We start from the raw sequence: 13,010 nt of genomic DNA, 5'->3' as shown, positions 1-13,010 counted from the left end.
TTACCGCTTGCTAAGTATTAATAATTAAATATTTATTTTTTTAACAATGATCGAAATAGGAAATTCTGCTTATTAGAAATTGTCAAGCTTCAATCTGGTGTAGGCAAAAAATGGATAAATTTATTTTATGAATGACGGGCGAGGAGCAACTAAGTGAATAAAAAGTACAGAAAAATCGATTATTCGTTTTATCAATGAAATCATTATTGAAAAATACTTGTTTTCATGGGTCATAAAGTAAAAAGTGTTAAATAAATTAATTTACATTATTCCTATACAAACAAAAAGTCATAAATATTTTTTGCTTTAATTTACATTATTCCTATACAAACAAAAAGTCATAAATATTTTTCGCTTTAATTTACATTATTCCTATACAAACAAAAAGTCATAAATATTTATCGCTTTGTAAATTATTTTATTTTGTTTATTATATTACCGGTTTCTCTATGTGCGCACCTGTCGGCAAAGATCGGTGAGATTCGGCAACGTTCGCGCTGAAATCGGTTACGGTCAAAAGATTAATGGCGGCAATTAATGGCAACGTCGTGTAATTTCCGCCAGCACCAAATTTGCACGGGGAGCGAAATCCCAAAATTACATCCATGGTAAACTGTGCTAATGTATGAACCGATCCGGTAATAGTTTGTCGAGAGATATTTTGTACAATAGTTAAATGCAACAAAGAAGTACCTAGTTTTAATTGAGCATTTTCATTACCAAATATCATTTTCAACCACCAAATGCCAATTATTTTAATTTTTTCCCCGAAATTATTTTAAAACCCAGAAGTCAAAACCCCCAAATTCAATTAGGTTGAGAATAAACTCAACGAAAAAGGTCGAAAGATGTAAAATTTCATACCCCCTAAAGACGTCCTAATTTTTTTTTCACTTAAAAGAGGTAACCTCTGGGCATCAGCATCATTGATATTTAAGTACGACAAGTATAACGTAAAGACAATAGATAATCTTTTACTGCAGCGGAAAACAGATAATAAATATTATTAGTAATCTATGTTCATTACTTATTAAATGTTATGTTGAAATGGATATATTTTTTTTTTGAATTCTATGAATACATTAGAAGTAATTAATCTTTTGGTATTTGAAATTGGTTACTTTACAAAATTACTCAGGTGTTTCAAAGTATTTTTCACCAAGGAATTAATTTAATTTGTTAAAGGTGTGAACGCTATCATCTCATCTTCTGCTTATTATTTTTCAAAAACAATACTATATTGCCTGTGTCTAAAACACAAACTTAATAAACGGATAACACTATCTAAATTAATTATTTAGATATCTACACCTACACTCAAGCAGACCTTAGAGATATCCACATGGTAGTACAGTACGGTGACCATCGTTCCAGACAAATAATTAATTCATTTTTTTTATAATATAAGAGTAGCAGACGAGCATGACCTGTCCACCTGATGGTAAGTGGCTACTGCCGCCCATGGACATCTGTAATCAACCCCAGATAGGATTAGATATTCCTACCTGAGGTCGGCCACACATGCGCCGCTACCCCTGAGGACTAAGCTGGAACGGAACACAGCAGCGCTTAACACTGCTGTTATTAGGTAGAAATAGGTGTGGCCGTGGTGCCGCCGGAGTCGAACCACAAAGGGTTCTACCACCTTTTAATTCATTATTTTATTTAGAATTTTTTACAATGATATTTTATATTGTACGTTCTAAGTCCTACTAATAAATGATGCTTTTTACGCACATTTAGATCCGCTGCTCGTAGTTTTTTAATTTTATTTTATTGCATGCAGCCAGCATAACGGCAATCAGCAATTGCCGCCCATGGATAGTATAATTAACCCAGAAAAGACTATAGTCTTATTTGTGCTTGGCCATAGGTGCGTTCCTATCCCGAGGACTGAATTGGCACTCATCTTAGGCGTGTATCTAAACATCGTAGACATAGGTAATGGACACACACAAAGATGAGTATACAAACACCGAGACTCAGAAAAAAAATCATATGTGTACACACATTTGCTTTGCATAGCATTTACCCAGTAGATGTAAAAACTATTTAGCTTAAATGTATAGAACGTTTTTATATAGAGGGCGACCTATTTAAGAATATTCCACCATTAATTAAGTGCTGGTAAACGGGGCTTTTACTTTCATTTAATGCACTTTTAGCGTAAAATTACGCAGAGCCGTTTTAGACCCGTAACTCAGTCGGAATGACCACAGAAATGGTATTTAAAGAGGTTTATTCCTTAACATTAGGCCTGATGGAGTGCCGACTAATACCGGCTTCCTGCAATGAAAAGTAAAAATTATCGCTATACCGGACAGTTGAATGTGTTCTAATGAATAAATTAGTGGACTATAGCTTTTTAATTGGGATGCAAGAGTGCTATGTGGTTTAATGTTATGTAGTGTACGTTAAAAACCGTAGAGCTTACTTGGGGTTGTGGGTACTGTAACCCAAGGCAACAAAAGATAAATTAAATAATACCTACTTGAGGGCCAAATTATTGCCTTATGACTACTATGCGGGACTAATAAGTTAATGTCTTATACCATCTGTAAAACCAGAATACATAAGCTTAAATAAAGGAGAAGTATAAGGTGTTGCCACTATCAAATCATAAACATACTATCTTCATGTTCCTTTATATAATGGATGCCTCTTTTTATCATAAGAAGAGCTGGTCAGGCTTCCCTCTATAAACCTACGGAGCAATGGAGTATGCAAACCACGCTGTTTTAATGCGGATTAGTGGAGGAAGGCACGACTAAACGGCAAACCCAGCCAGAACCCAGTATACCGGACGTTTGCAAACCGTCCCACATCACATTATCCCGGGTCTGTCATATACTCTAAATCGATTCGACCCCCATGGCCACCCCAGTGTTAATGGCGCTATCTATTAAACGTGCCCGGAATCCCTATTCGATTTCTATCCCGGCATTTCCTGGTCATTTGGTTTCACCTATATATCCACAGGTTTAACTATCCGTAAAGGGACCCGCAATGTACAAAAAATAGTCTAGGCATCTGTTCGTAGTTTTAAAAATATTTATCAATGAAGAAAAAAGACCTGTTTAAAGAAATGTGTAATTTTTTAAACCTGACAAATCGCTGTAAAGTTTTTTTTGAATTTAATAGTTGCTGCTAATTAATAAATATGTAAACGTAATTGTATTTAGATGAAGGCTTATACCGAGTATATAAAGAGACTTAGTTTACCAAAAGCAAATCCAAAAATGTAAATGCCGTTTAAAACCAATACAATAGTTTTCACGCAAGCGTAGCCGTGAGCAAAATCTAGTGTTATTTCACTCTATAAAGTACTCTGGTTTATGGTACCATACCAGTGAGTGGTTTTGCGCTGGCTTTAAGTACCTCTGTTTTTCGACCTTACCGGAGTATATCTTTATTCACTAATGTCTTATTATAGTTATTATCTACAGCTATACAACAATACGACTTGTATTAAGTAATGCACTACAAGATATACCAAAGGGGTTTTTTTGATAGATGTCTAGAACCAAAATAGACTTTTAGTAAAAGATTTTTAGATAAATTACAATTTTAGAATTTTTACGGATTATTTTTTAAATGCCACGGATATAAAATCGGTACAATACCTATTTCAGAAAATGACTATCCTAGTAAAGTTCAAACTACGTAAAATTTGCAATGTTATCTGTTAAACTGAATAGTCAACTTTCATAAACATATAAGCAACATTTTCTCCAAAAGTTCATTCAAACTTTGCTTACGAATCCACAAATTAAGTCAAGTCACGTGTCCTGCAAGTAACACGAGTAATTCCTTAATAAGCTCAGCCTGATGAAGGCTTTCTTGGTAATAAAATAGCGGTTTACGATTCTCCAAAATCCCAAAAGACAATGTTCCGGGAACTTATTCGACTGAGCTTTTATTTAAGCTTTTGAAAAAAAGATTTAAGTTAATGAAATATCGTGTTCAAGCTAATAAAAAGTCGATACCTAAATAAATTACATTAAAATGTGCATGTAATTTAAGATGTTATAATCCATCGTTGTAAGACTCTGGGAGCATGATGGGCATACCCAGTCTTATAACAGCCTTACGCGCTGCTGTATTCTGGTTTGAATGGGGTGGTAGTCTCTAGCTAGACATGAGACATCCCAAGTTAGTCCTGAGCAACTCATGAGCGATCACAGGATCGACCTCAAATAGAACGCTAATTCTATTTACAGTTGATTACAGTTGCACTTACTGTACTGTGAAATCAGTGAATATTTTACAAGTGTGTCTGTAATTTTAAAATAATAATTAACTAGCTGACCCGGCAAACGTTGTGTTGCCGTATAAATGAAAAAAATGTTAAGTGTAAACAACCCTTAGCACTTAGGGGTATGAAAAATAGATAGTAGCCGATTCTCAGACCTACTGAATATGCATATAAAATTTGGTGAAAATCGGTAAAGCCGTTTCGGAGGAGTACGGTAACTAACATTGTGACACGAGAATTTTATATATAAGATTTTTAAAGAATACGGATAAAGTACCAGTAGGCATACTGTGCGACATAAAAAGGGCCACACTAGGACATAAACTGGATCAGTTTTTAATCAAAAAGGGCAAACGAAACGTACAAAATCAAGCGATAACTGGCAGCTAATAAAAAATGATTGGCTTCAACAGTTTATCTGTATCGGCTTAATTGTCTACCCCACTGGGAATCGAATCGGTTGGATAATTACCAATGTAATAAGGTTTTTGCTATTTCAATAGGGATAATTAGGGCTCGTACATAAAATTTATGCAGTGAACTGGCTTTACAGTATAAACGTTTATTTTAAAATGTTGATCATGTGATCAGTTTACAGACAAATGTGCCCCTATTACTTTGCCGATAGTAAGTGGTAATGGTTGTCTATGGTCATTTGCAACTGTAGAGAAATTACAAAAATATAATTAATTTTAAACGTTTGAGTTGTATTTCTTGTTAAATCTCTTTAATTTACCTTTGTTGATATATTAGGGGTGAACCTTAAAAATCCTGACATCATCATATTATTTATTAAAACTATTATAAATATCAAAACAACAAAATGAAAACAAAATATATTTAAACTTCTTACAACTAAAATAATTTTAATATAATAATTCCGTTTTAACATGAAAACTTCGAAATCTCTACTATTCTTAACACAGTATACTTTTGTACATAAAAGAAGTTTATGAATTTCTTAACAAACAACAAAGTAAATGAACTGATCCGGCGCGGTTCATTATAAAGTTTCCGATTGTCTCTACCCACCTTTTATGAATGTCGTGGGAAAAAATTTCACGCCGTCTTCATTCATTTAGCGCCATCTGAAACAATGGAAACTTTTTTTAATACGATGCTTTGATATGGTTTGATATATTTAATTAAGGTACATTTTGTTGTGTGATGACGTCACCGTCACACCTATTTGCGCCTTGTATATTGTACTCAATTTTTTGTCCCAAAGGACTGATACTATCAGTCCAGTATTTTTGACTTTGAGTAGATACCTCATTTCCTATTTCGGATTCGTTATAGATGTTTATGTGCGACAGTAATTATTTACATAAGGCAAATTCCAGAACTTTTGCTCTACTTAAATAATTGGTAGAATTTATTTAAACCCACATTTGTCCTTAGGTTATACGCGTTCATGACACAAAAAACAGAAACTAAACCCATGTAAAAATTTAAAGCTAAAAAAATCAACATGTTTTAATAGAAATAATTTTAATATAATATGTTCCCCAAAATCTATTCAACATCGCTACAAAGAAAGTCTAAGCAAAATTTACTTAGAAATGTTTTTACTTTCAAACAAAAGAAACGTCTAGGTATTCTACACTAACGTTTATCAGCAATTTCTAGGAAGTGGAGAATAGTGACATGAATTTCATTGTTGCGTAGCAAAATGTAGCACAAAATAGTAGTTTCTGGAGAGTATTATCGGAAAACTCGAACGGGGCCATTTTGACAATAATTAACGAGGCGAGCTTCTAGGAAATGACGGGAATGGAGCCCCCACCGCACGGTAATGAGCGCTTGGATTTTTTAAGCAAACGAATAAAGCTCTGAACGATTCATTTCCATTGTCACGTCGTTATGAAATATAGTGGAAATTCAACTACATATTTCAGTATAATTTGCAGGTGGATTTTCATATGGTTTGGTAGTGGATTTTTTAAGAGTTATATAAGGAAGGAATCAGATTTGTAAGGCATCTTTCCAAAAGAGTACGAAACGTATCCAAATGCCATAGATACGCTTACGATGGAAATAGCCTTTGTGTGTTGGATGCGTTAAAAACTTGCAAATTTTTGTCTTCACGTCTTAAAAATGTGTTTTGATAAAGTACGTTATACACGCAGATATTTTGAAATAAACAACCCAGTTTAGCGTTCAGAAAATAAAATAGTAGGTGTAGATACCTACCTTTCCTTTCGACTTAATAGTACAAATATTCGTAGCCCAAAAATTAATAAATAATTAATTAATCATTGTTTTCTTTTAATTGTATTGTAATTATTTGTTTAATAAAAAAGGAAATTTAAATAAATGACCAAAAATTAATGAAATTTTATCTCATACACGTAAAGAAACGAGATAAAACAAACCGCTATTGTTCGCACAATGCAAATTGTGACAAGGAGTGCATAAGTCGCGAAATCTCGACAATCAGAGGGTGTGACTGGATAACGAGTTGCAACACGAGGGTCCTCTTCTGTCAAGGGTTTGCACACCTATACAGAGCTGCAACTTGAAACTGACGCCTATCGTGTTATGCTGCCCTGGTACTTTTGGTTTATGCACTTTGGTGACTTTTTGTCTAGAATACCTTTGATCGTACTGTTTATATAATATTTTATGATATCATATTAGGCCCCATTTATGTCTATAGGCATTGAACGTATCAAACACGGTCCGTGGCAGACTACAGTAGCATTACCATGAGTTGGCATAGAAACGCCACTATAGAAATGGTAAATAGAAAACTATTGTCATTTTGCTAGTGAATAACATAACTACTATCGTTACGGTATTTCTTGACAACGTCTGTCAAATTAATGACTCATGGGACCGAATTTGTATGGCAATAGATCATAATGACATTCGCTAGCTATTTGATTTCGATAGGTTTTTTACGTATCGAGTTACGTCACTACGGATTTTAGTTCTACGAGTAACCACCAGAGGCGCTGTACAATTTTTCATACATTTATTTTACGCAGTCGCTAGCGAGTAATACTTTTGTAAACTCATGGTAGTCCTACAGATCTTTAGATGACAAAAACAGTGTAGATAATAAGTATGTGCTTTTGCAACCGTTCGTGCATTCTGAAAGCAAAAACTAATATCTAATATTAATTAGTATCGATAATATATTTATATATATTTTTATAAACAGACTAGTATATTGTCACGTCCACTCTCAAGTTCTGAAACAAGTACCGTTATAACTTCTTTCATTATTTTCGATAGTCCAAATATTATCTTATTGTGTACGAAAAAGTTTATTAGGGATAATGAAATATTTTTGTCGAAAGGAATCCTTTGTCTTGATTATTTGGATATTGGAAACGAATTCTTTGTGAAATATAAATGCACATTACAATAAGGATAAAAGGTAAATAAAGGTAATATAATTTTCGAAATGTTCGAAAGTGCTCCTGATAGGTAACTTAAGCTACATAAGTCAGTAGCTGATATTTAAATGAAAAATTTAAGTTGAAGAGATATTTGAGATATAACAATGAAATGTGCGCTTAAACAAGTATTTATATCATTTATGTATTTAGTGACTGACTATTCAATCAAATTCGAAACTATTTTTTCCATACCAGCGCTTTTGTACTATGCTTACCAAAATAAATATTGATCGCTTTTTTTTCTATTTAGAAGATAAGTGGTATAATGCTTAGTACACACATCACGCATTCACCCGGTGACGTTCTATATTGTTCGATTCAATCCGGCTTTAAATCGACTCACGTGTAGGCCTGATAGATAGGCCATCCGGCGCGACGCGGCGGAAACTCCCAAACGTTTGTCTTTCACTTTAATATTCGATCCTGTGACGTAGTAGCGACTGTATCAGGTTCCGGAGGGTACCGGGTTTGATTTTTGGTTAAGCTGACACACACGTTATCACTCATTTGGACTTAGAAGGTCGTGTTACCTATATGTAAGTTAGCCGCATCCACATCTTCCACCGAATGTAAGGTTAAGAAATAGGTATGGCGGTGGTACCACAGTATGCTAATTTTATACTTTAGCACATAACTAAAATAACAACTAGTACAAAACTAATTATACTGACTCTACTTCGGTCATACTACGGTCGATAAAATCAACAGGACTTGATTATTGTTAAAGTCAAATATCCTTGAAATAATTATGTGAAACTCACCTTTCTGTGTTTAATATATACCAATGAATGGTTCTCGACTTTTATAAGAATTTATTATGGCCATAACGAACTGCGGTGTACTGACCCTTAATCGCTGTTTAATTACATCAATTACGACTTAGGACTTAAACGTAGATTAAACATAAATTACAGCACGACACAAATTGCCAGACCATATGCCGCCATTACGCCTTAAAATGTATAAATAAGGTCTTTTGTACACTAGCATTTTTCCAGTAGGTACTCGTAAAAGCATTTGTTGAACGTATGCGCGCTGCAAACGACGCGTTAACGCTTCGTATATACGACGTGATATTTAAATTTCGAATCTTTAACAGCAGAAATTACTTGAAATTATAACAAACAATTTATCAATTATATTTATCAACGAGATTTTGCCCGCGGCTTTGCTCGCGTTACGAAGTAATTAAATTATTAACTAAGAAGATTTATACAAACTTTCATCCCCTATTTTATCCCCTTGGGGATAGAATTGATCAAAATCCTTTCTTAGCGGATGCCTACGTCATAACATCTACCTCCATGCCAAATTTCAACCCGATCCGTCCAGTGATTTGGGCTGTGCGTTGATAGATCACTATGTCAGTCAGTCACCTTTGAGTTTTATATATTTAGACTATGGTTTTGGTATTGAAAAATATAAACCGGATTATTAAGCCAACAATAGTATTTACTCGTCTGAAAATTACATTACATTTTTTAAATAATAATTTTATACCAATGACGATATATAGTGCTGCGCCTCCATCAACCGCCGACGCTGGTAAAACGCTAGTGTGTAGACGCCCTAAAATATATAAATCGTCGAATTCTCGTAAAAGTTACCGGCAATTAAACCGGACGGCTGAGTTGACATCTAGTTTAAAAATATCACGCGTCGACGCGCTCGCAATATTCGCGGAAAAATTGCTACATTTAATTTGAAATATTTTCCGCGGTTGCGTAATTTGTACCCGTGGGTTACGTTTATGGCAAGCGATTGTAAGTTACAAGTTAAGCCGTGGATCGTACGATTGAAAGATTTAAATGTTCAACTGGAAATAGTTTTATTTAAATTAACAATGAAAATATATTACATTAACTGCGGCTACGCCATCATGTCTTATTTTCTCGTTTCTATTAAATCATAGCCGAACTTAATATACACTATACAAAATTTTATTCCGTGTCTCATGCAAATAATTATACTTTTAACCCATAAAAGCAAGCGAGTAACGTTAATAGGTACTGCCTTCATCATCAACCCATTACTGTACCACTGCTGGGCACGGGTCTCCTCTCAGAATCAAAAGGATTAGGCCATAGTCCACCGCGCTGACAAGTGCGAATTGGTAGACTTCACATACCTTTCAGATTTTTTTTTTATAAATCTCTCAGGTATGCAGGTTTCCTCACGATGTTTTCCTTCACCGTTTAAGCAAGTGATAATTAATTTCTAATACGCACATAATTTCGAAAACTCAGAGGTGCCTGGGATTTGAACCTCGGACCCCTCGATCGAGAGGCCGAGTTTTTTAACCACTAGGTTATCACTGCTATATCATTTAAACCACAAAGAGTGCTTATTTAGTGAATACTTATTGTTTAACAAAAATAGTTTTGTTCAAGCTCTCCAAAAGAAACAAGGCGGATGATAATGAGACCATAAAAGTTCGAGTACAAAAAGGGAATATGTACTTTTTAAAGTAGATCTCTTAACCAATTTTAGCTATAATTGTATGACGTCACTGCTCACGTATCTGGACTGGATCGCATGGAAAATAGATCTTTTCAATCGACAAACAATTAATATGGTAATACATGATCATCGGGTGAGTCGTTACGATGGTTTTGGAATAAAAATCTACACTAATAAATAAAATTAAAACTCATTCTAGTATGTGTCTGTTATTTTGACATATCTAATGGTCGCTATACCCATTGGCCCAAGGCGTTGGGCCACCAGGATAGGTCTGGTGGTTCTTAGCTGTTAAACTTAGAAACAGAGTAAAAGCTTTTTCCCTTTACTAATATTCGTAGTCAAGAAAATCTGTTATTTTGTTGGAAACCATTAATGACTTATAATAGGGACTAATAAGAAATATTTATTAGGCTTCTTTTTAAATCAAAAATGTAAGTAAGACAACCGTGCACTTTGAGGCCTTCATGCTAAACGATATAAGCTCATATTGATTTCTTACAGATAATTAATTAAGCTGCTAAAGCGTATCTTAAACTAGCCTTCCTTAATCAATTTATAAAGCACTCAGACGGAAGTACAGATGAAAGAGATACTGTAGGTCGTAAAGAGGCTGCGTCTTAATCTTGTTGTGTGGCCGCGGGACTGACGTCATGAAAACTTTATGGACTACTATACTAGACTTTATTTTTAGAGAAAATTCTGTACGAACTATTTGAATTGCAATCAGCTTGATATTACTTACCTAGAATATTACCCTCAGAATCCTCTTGTTTTATAGATGTTGAAAGAGTTACCAACATGGAAAGCTCATCGTGGTGACAGTGATTAATTTCGTTTGTAGGAGAGGATGTCCAGGTGTGGACTTCTAAACAAGTTATGTATATATTTATATCAGGAGCGGAGGAGGATATACTACATGGAGCGTTTTGTTCTGTTTGATTGTTCAGTTTAATCTTAAAATGTCTGACTTTACTCTGACGCCACTACTCCCGTAAAATCTATTGGATAATATAAAATATTCCTATATATTATACTGAAAATCTAACCTCGCTTAGTTAACAGTTACGTTCCTTTGCATTACTGATTTGTTTCAATAAGACACAAAAAATACGTAATAAAAATACGCAGTACGTAATGAATAGACAGCCTTATTCCTTTGGGGTGTCGAATAAAAAGCCACAGATAGCCAAATTCACCGAACTATGGTTCGTACTTAACATCGTGAAACAGACAAAAATCAACAAAGGCGTCGTACTTTAGTAAACAACAAAGAAAATGCATCTTTTGACGTACGTAATGCCGTTGAATGGAACGGAGCGAGCTTTGGAATTGGGCGCTAAACAACGAATGTGTGAAGTGACGACATGTCGCGCACATGAATACTATTGTTTGAGGAGTCACTGCACTCTGCAACTCGAACGGTAATAAGTGTGTTTTGTTCCCGCGATCGTAAAGGAGGCGTAAGTTTGAAAAAAATATCACGAAAACTGCTTAGTGGGAAGCATGAAATTAGAATAGGAAAAACTGGCAGTCATCCTGATGGCAAATGGTCTCTGTTACCCAGGAAAATCTGTAATCCAGTTAAAATAGAATTGAAATTCTCCTATCGTTCGAACGCAGTTGCGATGCTACCGTATCGGACTAATTGAGACTGCTTTGTGTATTACTTCCTAATCCTTTAAAGTAGAAATAGTATTATTCTTTCAGTTAGAAGAATAAGATTTTAAGGGTAGGTATAAAGTCCAACCTATTCCTCAGGAGTAGTGGCGCACCTGTGGCCGACCTAAGGTAATAATTTAATTGTCCTTGTAATCCCGGGAACAGAATGGAGCTACGGTTTTCCCTGCTTGTTGAAAGAGGCGGCTAAAAGGGGCTTCCGGGTTGGCGGGCGGCAAGAGTGGGAGCTCGAACCGCCCGCCAGCAACCCCGGGAAGGACAACTGCATGTGTGGCCGCGTGCCGTCGTACATCAGACATGTGAGTCATTCTCACGAGGGCTGGGCAGCTGGCCGACTGGGCAGTGCGCTGAGAGGACTCCAGTTCCGTTCCTTTGGATATCTCGAAGTCCTCTACGTAGCGCCGTGGACGGCCACGTAGGTTTTAGTGCGGTAAAAATCCCACATAACCCCGTGTTGCTCCCTGATACCTGATTCCGTTCGAAGGTATCCCCTTCGAGAAAAAAGGTAATAATCTAATTTTACCTATATGTATGTAGTTGATTACACACTTCACATCTGGTGGACCGCTCGTCTACTCCTATATTATAAAAAAGTTATAAGCCAGAGTCCTACTCATTACTACGTGAGTTTCTACATTCAACATAGTGTAAACCAAACATTAACAATCCTTCAACTTCGTTCATTCTTCATTTTTGATTGGAGTTTGTTACAAAATTCGCGTAGACTTTGCAAACTGAAACTTTTGTTAAAACCACACACTGACTCTGAACTGACTGATCATCCAAGTTAAATTGACTTACAAAATCGCTGACTTAATATGGAGTGACATTCTTCATCAATCAATTCATGATAGCTAAAATTTTACTCATAGAACTGGAGAAAATAATATTGAAGAAAAATATTTGAAACGTATATGTCCATGCCATATGCTGCCATATGTTTGAATTTTTATTCTATTATACTAGAGTCGATTCCTGGATAGGCAAACAACTAAATGTTGAACTTGAATTTTATTCTGGGTCTGGGTGTTAGTGTATTTGTATTTGTTTGGGCTGTAGCATCTACGACATGACCGAGGACGCAGTATAGAACGAAATTTCCTTTTAGGTATACTATCAATCCTCTATAAGAGGTAGGATCTTATTAAAAAGTTTATCAAAATCTGCACTACTTCTAATAATACCTAATTTATGTATATACATCTATT

At 35.1% G+C, this 13,010-nt stretch overlaps 1 protein-coding gene across 1 annotated transcript in view; it reads right to left on the bottom strand.

Annotated features, from left to right (window-relative positions):
* Positions 1-13,010, bottom strand: part of stan (protocadherin-like wing polarity protein stan) — a 282,028-nt gene that overhangs the window by 47,350 nt on the left and 221,668 nt on the right. Inside the window, exon 5 of the mRNA XM_073084689.1 lies at positions 5,288-5,343. The gene's annotated coding sequence lies outside the window, so the exon portion shown is untranslated. The remainder of the gene's footprint in view (positions 1-5,287; positions 5,344-13,010) is intronic.

The sequence above is a fragment of the Epargyreus clarus genome, unplaced genomic scaffold, assembly GCF_041222505.1.
Source record: "Epargyreus clarus isolate Ecla_fem2 unplaced genomic scaffold, WU_Ecla_fem_2.2 ptg000021l, whole genome shotgun sequence".
In the NCBI taxonomy this organism is placed as follows: domain Eukaryota; kingdom Metazoa; phylum Arthropoda; class Insecta; order Lepidoptera; family Hesperiidae; genus Epargyreus; species Epargyreus clarus.
This window is presented reverse-complemented; position numbering and strand designations above follow the sequence as displayed.